The 18,227-nt window shown below is 42.4% G+C and overlaps 1 protein-coding gene and 1 pseudogene across 1 annotated transcript in view; both read left to right on the top strand.

Annotated features, from left to right (window-relative positions):
* LOC121556730 (RNA-binding motif, single-stranded-interacting protein 3) overlaps nt 1-18,227 on the top strand; it is a 46,270-nt gene that overhangs the window by 18,972 nt on the left and 9,071 nt on the right. The window lies entirely within an intron of this gene.
* On the top strand, nt 3,387-5,271 carry LOC121556729 (annotated as a pseudogene).

Below are 18,227 nucleotides of genomic sequence, written 5' to 3'. Positions count from 1 at the left end.
TCTCAACCCCATAGAAAGTCTTTGGAGGGAGTTGAAAGTCCGTGTTGCCCAGTGACAGCCCCAAAACATCACTGCTCTAGAGGAGATCTGCATGGAGGAATGGGCCAAAATACCAGCAACAGTGTGTGAAAGCCTTGTGAAGACTTACAGAAAACGTTTGACCTGTGTCATTGCCAACAAAGGGTATATAACAAAGATAAACTTTTGTTATTGACCAAATACTTATTTTCCACCATAATTTGCAAATAAATTCATTAAAAATCCTACAATGTGATTTTCTGGAGAAAATAATTCTCATTTTGTCTGTCATAGTTGACGTGTACCTATGATGAAAATTACAGGCCTCTCTCATCTTTTTAAGTGGGAGAACTTGCACAATTGGTGGCTGACTAAATACTTTTTTCCCCCACTGTAAATATGATAGTCTATAAAATAGGATAACATAAGTAAAGTAAACATGATATAGATCTATAAAATGGGATAACATCAATAAAGTAAATATGATATAGGTCTATAAAATAGGATAACATAAGTAAAGTAAATATGATATAGATCTATAAAATTGGATAACATCAGTGAAGTAAATATGATATAGATCTCAAAAATGGGATAACATAAGTAAAGTAAATATGATATAGGTCTATAAAATAGGATAACATAAGTAAAGTAAATATGATAGTCAATAAAATAGGATAACATAAATAAAGTAAATATGATATAAGTCTATAAAATGGGATTACATAAGTAAAGTAAATATGATATAGATCTATAAAATGGGATAACATCAATAAAGTAAATATGATATAGGTCTATAAAATAGGATAACATAAGTAAAGTAAATATGATATAGATCTATTTAATGGGATAACATCAGTAGAGTAAATATGATATAGATCTATAAAATGGTATAACATAAGTAAAGTAAATAAGATACAGGACTATAAAATGGGATAACATAAGTAAAGTAAATATGATATAGGTCTATAAAATGGGATAACATTAATAAAGTAAATATGATATAGGTCTATAAAATGGGATAACATAAGTAAAGTAAATATGATATAGGACTATACAATGGGATAACATAAGTAAAGTAAATAAGATATAGATCTATAAAATGGGATAACATAAGTAAAGTAAATTAGATATAGCTCTATAAATTGGGATAACATACGTAAAGTAAATATGATATAGATCTATAAACCGGGATAATATAAGTAAAGTAAATATGATATAGGTCTATAAAATAGGATAACATAAGTAAAGTAAATATGATATAGGTCTATAAAATGGGATAACATAAAGTAAATATGATATAGATCTATAAACCGGGATAATATAAGTAAAGTAAATATGATATAGGTCCATAAAATAGGATAACATAAGTAAAGTAAATATGATATAGGTCTATAAAATGGGATAACATAAAGTAAATATGATATAGATCTATAAAATGGGATAACATAAGTAAAGTAAATAAGATATAGGTCTATAAAATAGGATAACATAAGTAAAGTAAATTTGATATAGCTCTATGAAATAGGATAACATAAGTAAAGTAAATATGATATAGGTCTATAAAATGGGATAACATAAGTAAAGTAAATATGATATAGATCTATAAAATGGGATAACATATGTAAAATAATATGTCTAAAAGCACCGTAAGTAAAGGCAGATCTCAAATCCTCTGGCAGGCTGTTCCAGAGGCCAGGACCATAGTGGCTGAAATAAGCCTCACCAGGCCAGGCAGGACCATAGTGGCTGAAGGAAGCCTCACCAAGCCAGGACCATAATGGCTGAAGGAAGCCTCACCAGGCCAGGACCATAGCGGCTGAAGGAAGCCTCACCAGGCCAGGATCATAGCGGCTGAAGGAAGCCTCACCAGGCCAGGACCATAGTGGCTGAGGGAAGACTCACCAAACGTTTTGGTTCTGACCTTTGGTCCTCTGTAGCTCAGCTGGTAGAGCACGGCGCTTGTAACGCCAAGGTAGTGGGTTCGATCCCCGGGACCACCCATACACAAAAATGTATGCACGCATGACTGTAAGTCGCTTTGGATAAAAGCGTCTGCTAAATGGCATATTATTATATTATTATATAACTAAAAGGCCAGTGCCAGAGGATCTGAGGGACCGACCGGGCACATATCTTAAAAGTATATCGGGTGCAAGGCCACAAAGTGCTTTAAAAATCAAAACATTGATTTTAAAATAAATTTTCAAACTAACAGGCGAACAATGCAGGGACTTTAAAATAGGTGTTATGTGATCTACTTCTGGTCTTGGTGTTATGTGATCTACCTCTGGTCTTGGTGTTATGTGATCTACCTCTGGTCTTGATGTTATGTGATCTACTTCTGGTCTTGGTGTTATGTGATCTACCTCTGGTCTTGGTGTTATGTGATCTACTTCTGGTCTTGGTTAACACACGTGCTGCTGCGTTCTGAATCAACTCCTCCTGCTTCCTGCTTTGCTTGATTGTGTGTGTGTGTGTGTGTGTGTGTGTGTATGGTAAATAGATTTGATGCCAGACATCCTATCCTGAGATCTTGTTGTTGTTAACTACTGGTACCTGACAGGAACAAACAGTACTGTGCCACTTCCAGCTTCCTCCGGTTGCACACAGACACACACACAGACACACACAGACACACACACACACACACACACACACACACACACACACACACACACACACACACACACACACACACACACACACACACACACACACACACACACACACACACACACACACACACACACACACACACAGACACACACACACACACACACAGACAGACGTTATGTTCTTCTATCCTCATTGGGACCTAAAATTAATTTCCATTTAAAATCCTATTTTCCCTAACCCCTAACCCTAAACCTAACCCCCTAACCCTTACCGTAACCCTTACCCTAACCTGTAACCCTAAACCGAACCATAAACCTAACCTTAATTCTAACCCTAACCCTAAACCGAACCCCTAAGCTTAAAATAGCCTTTATCCTCATGGGGACTTGGGAAATGTCCCCACGAGGGAGAATTTTCCTTGTTTTAATTGTGGGGACTTTGGGGATTTTAGGTCCCCAAAAGGATAGGAGAACCAAGCCACCCACCGACATTACTGTGGTGTCAACAGGGCAGCTACTGTTTGTTTTTGTCATTAGTACCAACAGAGGCGTGATCATTCCCTGTATGTTTTGAGGGGTACTGACCGATACCATTCAAAAACCTTAAAGTCATTATATGTAAAACCAGCAATTACATTCCAATCATTCTCCTATTGCTACACAACTACACAAGTTCAACCAATTTTTTTCTGCATGATGAAAGGTTTCTTGATAACCAAAATGTAAATTACCTCAAAGACATCGCTGATTGGCTGATCAGGGTTGTTGGCATCAACTGTAAACACAACTTACCTGTCTAACCACTCTTGGTTATCGGTAAACCCCACCTGAGCAAGCTGAGTACAGCTCACTGCTGTAACATTGAGCTCTACGGTGTTAAGCTCTGGTGGATCCACAACGCAAAGCAACGTTTGGATTCACATCGTAAGAGAAAGAGATATTAGAGGGACATACCATCATCAGAACTGTAATCTCCAAGTGCAGCTTCACTTTTGGGTGGATTTGGGACTGTATTTGAGTGGATTACTTTCCCTTGAAAAGTGGAAACTGTGGAGAGTAAGTCCAGAAGCTGTTACAGAACAGGGAGAGGCACTGCACTGTGTGAGAAAATGGCATCCAGATCATCTCTCCCAGCGGACAGATTCTCCTGTCCTATCTGCTGTGACATCTTCAAGGATCCTGTCATCCTGTCATGTGGCCACAGCTTCTGTAAAGTCTGTCAGCAGGAATACTGGGCAGAAAAGAAACCTTGGAAATGTCCAGTTTGTAGGAGAAGATTTCCTATAGCTATGACTGAACCTCCTCGTAACCTGGCATTAAATGACGCATGTGAGGCCTTCCTACAGGAGCGAAGCCAGAGAGCTTCAGCTGGGTCTGAGGTACAGGAGAGAAGTCAGAGAGCTTCAGTTGGGTCTGAGGTGCTCTGTAGTCTGCACTGTGAGAAATCCAAACTCTTCTGTCTTAAGGATAAACAGCCTATCTGTTTGGTGTGTCGAGATTCAAAGGTACATAAATCTCATGACTGTGTCCCTGTAGATGAGGCTGTACAGGATCTTAAGGAGGAACTTCAAACTGCCCTGAAGCCCTTACAGAAGTACCTAGAGGTCTTTAATGAAGTTAAACTATCCTGTGATAAAACAGCAGAGCACATTAAGAGCCAGGCCCAGCACACAGAGAGGCAGATTAACAAAGAGTTTGAGAAGCTTCACCAGTTTCTACAAGAGGAAGAGGAGGCCAGGATAGCTGCACTGAGGGAGGAAGAGCATCAGAAGAGTCAGATGATGAAGAAGAAGATTGAAGAGATGAGCAGAAAGATATCATCACTTTCAGACATAATCAGAGCCATAGAGAAGGAGCTGAAAGCTGAAGACATCTCATTCCTGCAGAACTTCAAGACCACAAAGGATAGATCCCAGTACACACTGCTGGATCCACAGCTGGTCTCAGGAGCTCTGATAGACGTGGCCAAACACCTGGGCAACCTGCAGTTCAGAGTCTGGGAGAAGAAGCAGGGGATCCTCAAATACACTCCTGTGATTCTGGACCCCAACACTGCACATCCCAGTCTCTCGCTGACTGATGTTATCCCGGTAGACTAGCGTGAGAAGACCAGGCGCAGCCCAGCAGTTCCTTGACAACCCAGAGCGATTTATGAGGTACACAAATGTTCTTGGCTCTGAGGGGTTCCGCTCAGGAATGCACAGCTGGGAGTTGGAGGTGGGGGACCATCCTGACTGGGTTTTGGGCGTGGCTAAAGAGTCCATTGACAGGAAGAGGGAGCGGGATGCTACACCAAAGAATGGAATGTGGTGTATATCGCAGCAGAGTGGGAGGTACATAGGAGGAAGAGGTGACATCACTCTGCAGAGGAGACCCCAGAGGATCAGAGTGGAGCTGGACTACGACTGGGGCCAGGTGTCCTTCTACGACCCCCAATACATGACACTCATCTACACTCTTAAAGTCCGATTTACTGAGAGACTGTTCCCATACTTTAATATTGGAAATGTGGCTAATGGCAACAACCCTGGTATTCAGATCTGCCAATCTAAAGTGACTCTGAAAGTGAAGTAATCCGTGTGTGTGTGTGTGTGTGTGTGTGTTTGTGTGTTTGTGTGTGTATGTGTGTATGTGTGTATGTGTGTGTGTGTGTGTGTGTGTGTGTGTGTGTGTGTGTGTGTGTCAAATCAAATCAAATCAAATTTTATTGGTCACATGCGCCGAATACAACAGGTGCAGACATTACAGTGAAATGCTTACTTACAGCCCTTAACCAACAGTGCATTTATTTTAAACAAAAAAGTAAGAATAAAACAACAACAAAAAAGTGTTGAGAAAAAAAGAGCAGAAGTAAAATAAAGTGACAGTAGGGAGGCTATATATACAATAAAATAAAGTGACAGTAGGGAGGCTATATATACAGGGGGGTACCGTTGCATAGTCAATGTGCGGGGGCACCGGCTAGTTGAGGTAGTTGAGGTAATATGTACATGTGGGTAGAGTTAAAGTGACTATGCATAAATACTTAACAGAGTAGCAGCAGCGTAAAAAGGATGGGGTGGGGGGCAGTGCAAATAGTCCGGGTAGCCATGATTAGCTGTTCAGGAGTCTTATGGCTTGGGGGTAGAAGCTGTTGAGAAGTCTTTTGGACCTAGACTTGGCACTCCGGTACCGCTTGCCGTGCGGTAGCAGAGAGAACAGTCTATGACTAGGGTGACTGGAGTCTTTGACAATTTTGAGGGCCTTCCTCTGACACCGCCTGGTATAGAGGTCCTGGATGGCAGGGAGCTTTGCCCCAGTGATGTACTGGGCCGTACGCACTACCCTCTGTAGTGCCTTGCGGTCAGAGGCCAAGCAGTTGCCATACCAGGCGGTGATGCAACCAGTCAGGATGCTCTCGATGGTGCAGCTGTAGAATTTTTTGAGGATCTGAGGACCCATGCCAAATCTTTTTAGTCTCCTGAGGGGGAATAGGCTTTGTCGTGCCCTCTTCACGACTGTCTTGGTGTGTTTGGACCAACTGTCGACTGTCTTGGTGTGTGTGTGTGTGTGTGTGTGTTTGTGTGTGTCTGCGCGTGCGAGTGAAACGTGTCAGTTTCAGTTGACATTATCAGGAGGTAATTTTGGGGGTTAAGATAAAACACACATCATTTCTAGAAACTACAGGACTGAAAAATCCCTACACTATGTGCTTCCCATTTAAGAAACAATTAAGAATAAATGGTTTAAGAATCAATTAAGAATAAATGGTTTAAGAATCAATTAAGAATACATTGTTTAAGAATCAATTAAGAATACATTGTTTAAGAATAAATTAAGAATACATTGTTTAAGAATAAATTAAGAATGCATTCTTTAAGAATCAATTAAGAATACATTCTTTAAGAATCAATTAAGAATCAATTGTTTAAGAATCAATTATCCAGGGTGAGTCATGGTTGTTATTCTTACAAGAGGAGTGTGCTGTATTGGGAAAATCTCACCATAAGTAAAGTTATTTGTTTCGAATGCGATTCATTTGTTATGTGAAATACTGTATATTTTTCTGATAAAGAGAAACTTACTGTAAGACTATCTAATCTAACTTTGTGAGCTGAATAAGAGTTCTGTCAGATCAGGCTGTGTGGTGGAGATATGATTTATTACCTTCTGTGTAGACTGACCTTAGATAGACCTGTCTGTAGTGATAGACCTGTCAGTAGTGATAGACCTGTCAGTAGTGATAGACCTGTCAGTAGTGATAGACCTGTCAGTAGTGTTATCCCGGTAGAGTCTTCTTGTCTTTGATGATTTGATGATGATGTAAATGATTGGGTGTGGTGTCTCGTTGTTGTTGTTGTTGTTGTTGTTGCAGATGTGATAAATAATGTTTTGTTAATTGAATTGATAATATAGAAGAACATGTCTTACAGTAGATTTTCATTGGAGAGTTTCAATAGGCTTGAAGACATCCTGGAATACCAAACACTGCTCCACAATACCCATGCTTTTCTGTCAGGTACCCTGGGTCCATACCTGCGAACATTAGAAGAAGTTAAAACTTTTTCTCAGTTTCAAAATGGCAATTAAAATCGTTGACTTAGTTGCACGTAATGAAACGCTACATGTTAGCTGTTCCCGTTACATCACCTGGCACATTTAGCCCTATGCTAACCTGACCAGGTGGCAGTGACTATTTCCTGTAAGAAATTTCACATCGGCCTTTCAGTCTTAGCCTTTATATCCACCAACCAATGGCATTTCTTCAAATAAGTTGACTTGGCCACTAAAGGGATATTTTAAACCTCCAAATTCAAGGTTTTTTGTTCTACTTTAATAGGCACCTAGCTATTAACGTTAGGCAAAATTCAAATGGCATGTTTTCGAATATATGACAAAATCGCACATTTTTGCTAATCTGTTTCACACCCTCCATGTGCTTTTACAGGAAAAAAATAAAGAAGCTCTATACAACATTTACGTTCATCATCAAATAACAGTTGATGAGCCTTAGCTGTCATGTACCCGTATTACCATCGCTTCCAGGTGGCGTATGCTGCTAATGCTGCTAATGCTGCTTGACTGTTATGCTGCTAATGCTGCTTGACTGTTATGCTGCTAATGCTGCTTGACTGTTATGCTGCTAATGCTGCTTGAGTGTTATGCTGCTAATGCTGCTTGACTGTTATGCTGCTAATAATGCTGGACTGCTATGCTGCTAATGCTGCTTGACTGTTATGCTGCTAATGCTGCTTGAGTGTTATGCTGCTAATGCTGCTTGACTGTTATGCTGCTAATGCCGCTTGAGTGTTATGCTGCTAATGCTGCTTGAGTGTTATGCTGCTAACACCGCTTGAGTGTTATGCTGCTAATGCTGCTTGAGTGTTAAGCTGCTAATGCTGCTTGAGTGTTATGCTGCTAATGCTGCTTGACTGTTATGCTGCTAATGCTGCTTGAGTGTTATGCTGCTAATGCTGCTTGACTGTTATGCTGCTAATGCTGCTTGAGTGTTATGCTGCTAATGCTGCTTGAGTGTTATGCTGCTAATGCTGCTTGAGTGTTATGATTCTAATGCTGCTTGACTGTTATGCTGCTAATGCTGCTTGAGTGTTATGCTGCTAATGCTGCTTGAGTGTTATGCTGCTAATGCTGCTTGGCTGTTATGCTGCTAATGCTGCTTGAGTGTTATGCTGCTAATGCTGCTTGAGTGTTATGCTGCTAATGCTGCTTGAGTGTTATGCTGCTAATGCTGCTTGAGTGTTATGCTGCTAATGCTGCTTGAGTGTTATGCTGCTAATGCTGCTTGAGTGTTATGCTGCTAATCCTGCTTGAGTGTTATGCTGCTAATGCTGCTTGACTGTGAATCTTTAGGGTACAGTAACAGTTTAAAGTAACGGTTTCTATCATTCCTTTCAGTTCATTTTTAAACCTCTGAAATCATTTTTTTTTTAAACGTTTATCTTGAAATTAAATTACTTCACCAATGGATAGAGCAGCTTGCTATGGAGCGGGCAAGCTATGTACATGCATTGGACTGACAAATGTAGTGTAGGGTGCGAGATGCGACTGACATTTTGCGGGTGAGGAGACAGCTGGGCATGAAGCGCTGGGCATCTTGTTGTTATGACTTGTATTATCTGAATTAGACCCACAGAATTATACCTACGGAGGAGTGTCTTCTATGAAGGAACATTGAATGTCTTTGAACTTCAGAGAGTTGGCTTACTAATGTTGGACCAGAAAAAAATGCCTGGAACGTAAAAGAACGTTGTTAACTGGTTCCCATGCTTTTAAAATAATGGTTCTGTTCCAGAACAGTATAGATCACTTTCGTTCTCGGTTCTGGTTCTGTTCCTTGAAAAATTTTGTTCTTTTAAGGTTTTTGGTTGTATTCCATGAACCGGTTCCAACCTGTTTACAAGGTTTTGGCTGCACATCCCTTGGCAACACAATATCACAATTCATGTCATTCTACATTTCAAAGGTAAAAACTTTCTCACCTGGGATTCGAACTTGCCACAAACAGTGTAAATTACCAGGAATTAGGGTCATTACACTGTGAGCTAGTCATCCAGTTACACTTCAGTCTGTGTTTTTAGTAACTTTGAAAATCAGATTGTGCTATTTGACTTCAGTTAAGGGCATTTTCATGGAAAAGTGTTTGATCACGTTCACCTACGACAATTTGTAATTAGCTGACAGAGAAAAAGTTTAAACTTAAACTTTTTCTAATGTTCGCAAGTATGGACCCCCTTAGTTTAAGAATACAGAATATCTGACTCTTCTGAGATTAAACCCCAGAGTATGGGACTCCCCAGCTGAACAGTCCTGAGGGAGAGAGGAGAGACTGTCTGTTTGAGTGCTCCTTCTTGGATTACTTCCACTGTTCTAGAGTAGAACATACACTCTCTCTCCTCTATAGTGCTGTACTCACTCTCTCTCTCTCCTCCGCAGTGCTGTTCTCTCTCTCTCTCTCTCTCCTCCATAGTGCTGTACTCACTCTCTCTCCTCCGTAGTGCTGTACTCACTTTCTCTCCTCCATAGTGCTGTACTCACTCTCTCTCCTCCATAGTGCTGTACTCACTCTCTCTCCTCTGTAGTGCTGTACTCACTTTCTCTCCTCTAGAGTGCTGTACTCACTCACTCTCCTCCGTAGTGCTGTACTCACTCTCTCTCCTCCGTAGTGCTGTACTCACTCTCTCTCCTCCGTAGCACTGTAGTCACTCACTCTCCTCCATAGTGCTGTACTCACTCACTCTCCTCCGTAGTGCTGTACTCACTCACTCTCCTCCGTAGTGCTGTACTCACTCACTCTCCTCCGTAGTGCTGTACTCACTCTCTCTCCTCCGTAGTGCTGTACTCACTCACTCTCCTCCGTAGTGCTGTACTCACTCACTCTCCTCCGTAGTGCTGTACTCACTCTCTCTCCTCCGTAGCGCTGTAGTCACTCACAGGGCAGTATTATCTGTCAAGCTCTCCCATTGATATAGCTGCAAATAGTGCAGAATATTATTCTGTGTAGATTTTCCTTTCTTGTTTTCTCATTATGGAAGCTTTTTGGGGAGGAGGAAGGGATGGACAGGAGAGAGAGAGAGATGGAGGGAGAGGGAAAGAGGAATGGAGGGAGGGAGAGAAGAAGGAATGGATAGAAGGAGGGTATTATTAGTTGGAGCCTAAACGCTCCCTGTCTGGACCGTGTGTGATGAGAAGAGGGTTCTGGTGTGGATGTAGCCGCTAACCTCTGATGTGGAGAAGAGAGACAGAACGAACTGTACTTTACATTGCTGTTCTACAGCTGTTAAATTCCATCTACAGTTGAAGTCGGAAGTTTACATACACCTTAGCCAAATACATTTAAACTCAGTTTTTCACAATTCCTGACATTTAATCTTAGTAAAAATGCCCTGTCTTAGGTCAGTTAGGATCACCACTTTATTTTAAGAATGTGAAATGTCAGAATAATAGTAGAGTGAATGATTTATTTCAGCTTTTATTTCTTTCATCACATCCCCAGTGATGTTTACATACACTCAATTAGTATTTGGTAGCATTGCCTTTAAATTGTTTAACTTGGGTCAAACATTTTGGGTAGCCTTCCACAAGCTTCCCACAATAAGTTGGGTGAATTTTGGCCCATTCCTCCTGACAGAGCTGATGTAACTGAGTCAGGTTTGTAGGCCTCCTTGCTCGCACACGCTTTTTCAGTTCTGCCCACACATTTTCTATAGGATTGAGGTCAGGGCTTTGTGATGGCCACTCCAATACTTTGACTTTGTTGTCCTTAAGCCATTTTGCCACAACTTTGGAAGTATGCTTGGGGTCATTGTCCATTTGGAAGACCCATTTGCGACCAAGCTTTAACTTCCTGACTGATGCCATCTATTTTGTGAAGTGCACCAGTCCCTCCTGCAGCAAAGCACCCCCACAGCATGATGCTGCCACCCCGGTGCTTCATGGTTGGGATGGTGTTCTTCGGCTTGCAAGCGTCCCCCTTTTTCCGACAAAAATAACAATGGTCATTATGGCCAAACAGATCTATTTTTGTTTCATCAGACCAGAGGACACTTCTCCAAAAGGTACGATCTTTGTCCCCATGTTCAGTTGCAAACCGTAGTCTGGCTTTTTTATGGCAGTTTTGGAGCAGTGGCTTCTTCCTTGCTGAGCGGCTTTCAGGTTATGTCGATATAGGACTCGTTTTACTGTGGATATAGATACTTTTGTACCTGTTTCCTCCAGCATCTTCACAAGGTCCTTTGCTGTTGTTCTGGGATTGATTTGCACTTTTCGCACCAAAGTACGTTCATCTCTAGGAGACAGAACGCGTCTCCTTCCTGAGCTGTATGACAGCTGCATGGTCCCATGGTGTTTATACTTGCGTACTATTGTTTGTACAGATGAACGTGGTACCTTCAGGCGTTTGGAAATTGCTCCCAAGGATGAACCAGACTTGTGGAGGTCTACCATTTTTTTTCTGAGGTCTTGGCTGATTTCTTTTGATTTTCCCATGATGTCAAGCAAAGAAGCACTGAGTTTGAACGTAGGCCTTGAAATACATCCACAGGTACACCTCCAATTGACTCAAATTATGTCAATTAGCCTATCAGAAGCTTCTAAAGCCATGACATCATTTTCTGGAATTTTCCAAGCTGTTTAAAGGCACAGTCAACTTAGTGTATGTAAAATTCTGACCCACTGGAATTGTGATACAGTGAATTATAAGTGAAAAAATCTGTCTGTAAACAATTGTTGGAAAGATTACTTGTGTCATGCAAAAAAGTAGACTTGCCAAAACTATAGTTTGTTTAAAATAAAATTGTGGAGTGGTTGAAAAAATAGTTTTAATGACTCCAACCTAAGTATATGTAAACTTCTGTCTTCAACTGTATATATACGCTACCGGTCAACAGTTTTAGAACAGCTACTCAATCAAGGGTTTATCTTTAGGAGATCTCATTATAATAAAACACGTGTTAACAGTCCAACAGCAGTCCCCATTATAATAAACACATGTTAACGCTCCAACAGCAGTCCTCATTATAATAAACACATGTTAAGACTCCAACAGCAGACCTCATTATAATAAACACATGTTAACACTCCAACAGCAGACCTCATTATAATAAACACATGTTAACACTCCAACAGCAGACCTAACTATAATAAACACATGTTAACACTCCAACAGCAGACCTAACTATAATAAACACATGTTAACACTCCAACAGCAGACCTCATTATAATAAACACATGTTAACACTCCAACAGCAGACCTCATTATAATAAACACATGTTAACACTCCAACAGCAGACCTCACTATAATAAACACATGTTAACACTCCAACAGCAGACCTCACTATAATAAACACATGTTAACACTCCAACAGCAGACCTCACTATAATAAACACATGTTAACACTCCAACAGCAGACCTCATTATAATAAACTTGTGTTAACACTCCAACAGCAGACTTCATTATAATATACATGTGTTTACACTCCAACAGCAGACCTCATTATAATAAACACATGTTAACACTCCAACAGCAGACCTCATTATAATAAACACATGTTAACACTCCAACAGCAGACCTCATTATAATAAACACATGTTAACACTCCAACAGCAGATCTCATTATAATAAACACATGTTAACACTCCAACAGCAGACCTCATTATAATAAACACATGTTAACACTCCAACAGCAGACCTCATTATAATAAACACACAGCCAAATACATTGACCTCAATGTTCAGTTGTCTATCTGAAGTGTACATTTTTTAGATTGAGTCTAGTCTTAGTCATTTTGAGTAACATATCTTTAAGTCTTAGTCACATTTTTGTCATTTGAATAATGATTTAGTCTAGTTGTTGTCAAAATGACGATAACAGTGGCCCATTTTAGTAAACTAAATGCCCTTTATTTTTAGTAACATCACATTTTTATTTGCCTTAGTAAACATAAAACACTGACTTCCATGTGCACATGTATGTTTGTCAACAGATTTTTATATATAACATCCTATTACATTATTATTTTCCCAACAGCCAGATTGGCAGAAAAACACATTACTCAGCAGAATAAAAAAATACTTGACACACTGTAGCTGTATTGGAATCAAAGTTGTGTCATCAGTAGTGGTCTGATAGGTTGGAGCAAACTAACTAGCTAGCATTATCAGTCTGTTATTACCTGAGACTATACAGTGCTTTCAGAAAGTATTCAGACCCCTTGACTTTTTTCACATTTTGTTATGTTACAGCCTTATTCTAAAATTGATTAAATTGTATTCCCCCCTCATCAATCTACACACAATACCCCATACTGACAAAGCAAAAAACTGTTTTTTAAAATTGTTGCACATTTATTAAAAATTAATAACAGAAAAATCACATTTACATAAGTATTCAGACCCTTTACTAAGTACTTTGTTGAAGCACCTTTGGCAGCGATTACAGTTTTGAGTCTTCTTGGGTATGACGCTACAAGCTTGGCACACCTGGGGCCCCGTGTAGCTCAGTTGGTAGAGCATGGCGCTTGCAACACCAGGGTTGAGGGTTTGATTCCCACGGGGGGCCAGTATGAAAAAATATATATATATGCACTCACTAACTGTAAGTTGCTCTGGATAAGAGCGTCTGCTAAATGACTAAAAATGTTTTTTTTAAATCTGTATTTGGACATTTTCTCCCATTCTTCTCTGCAGATCCTCTCAAGCTCTGTCAGGTTGGATGGGGAGCGCCGCTGCACAGCAATTTTCAGGTCTCTCCAGAGATGTTTGATCGGGTTCCAGTCCAGGCTCTGGCTGGGCCTGTCAAAGACATTCAGAGACTTGTCCCAAAGTCACTCCTGTGTTGTCTTGGCTGTGTGCTTAGGGTTGTTGTTCTGTTGGAAGGTGAACATTCGCCCCAGTCTGAGGTCCTGAGCGTTCTGAACCAGGTTTTCATCAAGGATCTCTCTGTACTTTGCTCCGTTAATCTTTCCCTCGATGCTGACTAGTCTCCCAGTCCCTGCCGCTGAAAAACATCCCCACAGCATGATGCTGCCACCACCATGCTTCACCGTAGGGATGGTGCCAGGTTTCCTCCAGACGTGACGCTTGGCATTCATGCCAAAGAGTTCAATCTTGGTTTCATCAGACCAGAGAATCTTGTTTCTTATGGTCTGAGAGTCCTTTAGGTCCCTTTTAGCAAACTCCAAGTGGGCTGTCATGTGCCTTTTACTGAGGAGTGGCTTCCGTCTGGCCACTCTACCATAAAGGCCTGATTGGTGGATCGCTGACCATGGTCCTTCTCCCCCGATTGCTCAGTTTGGCTGGGCGGCCAGTTCTAGGAAGAGTCTTGGTGGTTCCAAACTTCTTCCATTTGAGAATGATGGCCACGGTGTGTTCTTGGAGACATTCAATGCTGCAGACATTTTGTGGTACCCTTCCCCAGATCTGTGCCTCGACACGATCTTGTTTCGGAGCTCTACGGACAATTCCTTCGACCTCATGGCTTGGTTTTTGCTCTGACATGCACTGTCAACTGTGGGACCTTATATAGACAGGTGTGTGCCTTTCCAAATCATGTCCAATCAATTGAATTTACCAATCAAGTTGTAGAAACATCTCAAGGATGATCAATGGAAACAGTATGCACCTAAGCTCAATTTCGAGTCTCATAGCAAAGGGTCTGAATACTTATGTAAATAAGGTTATTATTTATTTATTTTTTAATACATTTGCAAAAATTGGGGATTGTGTGTAGATTAATGAGGAATTTTTTTTATTTAATCCATTTTAGAATAAGGCTGTAATGTAACAAAAAGTGGAAATGGTCAAGGGGTCTGAATACTTTTCGAAGGCGCTGTATGTTGGGATGATGCTCTTTCAGATGTTTCTTGAGGTTGGTGGTATTCTCCCGTCAACTTGTGGGTTCAGACGCTGTCTTCTCCCGTGGAAACCTTGCATTCGGACTTGTTTGAATTGACACGATAAGTAAAGTGGATCAAAACGTTGCCCCTTTTTCTACCGGGAGCTTGTACCACCGGGAGAGTAGCCATGGCATGTGCCTTATTTGCGTCAATTATTTGTTGCTGCCAGATTGGATAACCATTGTCCAGTCCACTTACTAGTCAGATTTTAGTCACAGAGATCATTTTGGCTATTTTTTGTTTAGTTATAGCTTTTTCTGGGTCTATTTAGTCACTTATCATCTTGTCAATTGCCACTGAATTCGGTACTGGTACCCTGTGTATATAACCAAGCTATCATTGACTTGGTACTGGTACCCTGTGTATTACATTTTACATTTACATCATTTAGCAGACGCTCTTATCCAGAACGACTTACAAATTGGTGCATTCACCTTATAGCCAGTGGGACAACCACTTAACAATATGTTGTTGTTGTTTTTTTTTTGGGGGGGGGGTGGGGTAAGGGGGGGGTAGAAGGATTACTTTATCCTATCCCAGGTATTCCTTAAAGAGGTGGGGTTTCAAGTGTCTCCGGAAGGTGGTGAGTGACTCCGCTGTCCTGGCGTCGTGAGGGAGCTTGTTCCACCATTGGGGTGCCAGAGCAGCGAACAGTTTTGACTGGGCTGAGCGGGAACTGTGCTTCCGCAGAGGTATGGGGGCCAGCAGGCCAGAGGTGGATGAACGCAATGCCCTCGTTTGGGTGTAGGGACTGATCAGAGCCTGAAGGTACGGAGGTGCCGTTCCCCTCACAGCTCCGTAGGCAAGCACCATGGTCTTGTAGCATATGCGAGCTTCAACTGGAAGCCAGTGGAGTGTGCGGAGGAGCGGGGTGACGTGAGAGAACTTGGGAAGGTTGAACACCAGACGGGCTGCGGCATTCTGGATGAGTTGTAGGGGTTTAATGGCACAGGCAGGGAGCCCAGCCAACAGCGAGTTGCAGTAATCCAGACGGGAGATGACAAGTGCCTGGATTAGGACCTGTGCCACTTCCTGTGTAAGGCAGGGTCGTACTCTCCGAATGTTGTAGAGCATGAACCTACAGGATCGGGTCACCGCCTTGATGTTAGCGGAGAACGACCGGGTGTTGTCCTGGGTCACGCCAAGGCTCTTCGCACTCTGGGAGGAGGACACAACGGAGTTGTCAACCGTGATGGCGAGATCATGGAATGGGCAGTCCTTCCCCGGGAGGAAGAGCAGCTCCGTCTTGCCGAGGTTCAGCTTGAGGTGGTGATCCGTCATCCACACTGATATGTCTGCCAAACATGCAGAGATGCGATTCGCCACCTGGTTATCAGAAGGGGGAAAGGAGAGGATTAGTTGTGTGTCATCTGCGTAGCAAAGATAGGAGAGACCTTGTGAGGATATGACAGAGCCAAGTGACTTGGTGTATAGCGAGAATAGGAGAGGGCCTAGAACTGAGCCCTGGGGGACACCAGTGGTGAGAGCATGTGGTGCGGAGACAGATTCTCGCCACGCCACTTGGTAGGAGCGACCGGTCAGGTAGGACGCAATCCAAGAGTGAGCCGCGCCGGAGATGCCCAGCTCGGAGAGGGTGGAGAGGAGGATCTGATGGTTCACTGTATCAAAGGCAGCAGACAGGTCTAGAAGGACAAGAGCAGAGGAGAGAGAGTTAGCTTTAGCAGTGCGGAGAGCCTCCGTGACACAGAGAAGAGCAGTCTCAGTTGAATGACCAGTCTTGAAACCTGACTGGTTTGGATCAAGAAGGTTATTCTGAGAGAGATAGCAAGAGAGTTGGCTAAAGACGGCACGCTCAAGAGTTTTGGAGAGAAAAGAAAGAAGGGATACTGGTCTGTAGTTGTTGACATCAGAGGGATCGAGTGTTGTTTTTTTGAGAAGGGGTGCAACTCTCGTTCTCTTGAAGACAGAAGGGACATAGCCAGCGGTTAAGGATGAGTTGATGAGCGAGGTGAGGTAAGGGAGAAGGTCACCGGAGATGGTCTGGAGAAGAGAGGAGGGGATAGGGTCAAGCGGGCAGGTTGTTGGGCGGCCGGCCGTCACAAGTCGCAAGATTTTATCTGGAGAGAGAGGGGAGAAAGAAGTCAAAGCATAGGGTAGGGCAGTGTGAGCAGGACCAGCAGTGTCATTTGACTTAACAAACGAGGATCGGATGTCGTCAACCTTCTTTTCAAAATGGTTGACGAAGTCATCCACAGAGAGGGAGGAGGGGGGGGATTCAGCAGGGAGGAGAAGGTGGCAAAGAGCTTCCTAGGGTTAGAGGCAGATGCTTGGAATTTAGAGTGGTAGAAAGTGGCTTTAGCAGCAGAAACAGATGAAGAAAATGTAGAGAGGAGGGAGTGAAAAGATGCCAGGTCCGCAGGGAGTCTAGTTTTCCTCCATTTCCGCTCGGCTGCCCGGAGCCCTGTTCTGTGAGCTCGCAATGAGTCATTAAGCCACGGAGCAGGAGGGGAGGATAGGGGACATAGAGAGTCAAAGGATGCAGAAAGGGAGGAGAGGAGGGTTGAGGAGGCAGAATCAGGAGATTGGAGGGAGAAGGATTGAGCAGAGGGAAGAGATGATAGGATGGAAGAGGAGAGAGTAGCGGGAGAGAGAGAGCGAAGGTTGCGACGGCGCATTACCATCTGAGTAGGGGCAGTGTGAGTAGTGTTGGAGGAGAGCGAGAGAGAAAAGGATACAAAGTAGTGGTCGGAGACATGGAGGGGAGTTGCAGTGAGATTAGTAGAAGAATAGCATCTAGTAAAGATGAGGTCAAGCGTATTGCCTGCCTTGTGAGTAGGGGGGGACAGTGAGAGGGTGAGGTCAAAAGAGGAGAGAAGTGTTAAAAGAAGGAAGCAGAGAGAAATGAGTCAAAGGTAGACGTAGCGAGGTTGAAGTCACCCAGAACTGTGAGGGGTGAGCCATCCTCAGGAAAGGAACTTATCAAGGCGTCAAGCTCATTGATGAACTCTCCAAGGGAACCTGGAGGGTGATAAATGACAAGGATGTTAAGCTTGAATGGGCTAGTGACTGTGACAGCATGGAATTCAAATGAGGAGATGGATAGATGGGTCAGGGGAAAAAGAGAGAATGTCCACTTGGGAGAGATGAGGATTCCTGTGCCTGTGTATATAGCCAAGCTATCATTGACTTGGTACTGGTACCCTGTGTATATAACCAAGCTATCATTGACTTGGTACTG

Source organism: Coregonus clupeaformis, unplaced genomic scaffold, assembly GCF_020615455.1.
Source record: "Coregonus clupeaformis isolate EN_2021a unplaced genomic scaffold, ASM2061545v1 scaf0877, whole genome shotgun sequence".
NCBI classification, from domain to species: domain Eukaryota; kingdom Metazoa; phylum Chordata; class Actinopteri; order Salmoniformes; family Salmonidae; genus Coregonus; species Coregonus clupeaformis.
Note: the sequence above shows the minus strand (reverse complement) of the source record. Positions and strands in the feature narration are given on the sequence as shown.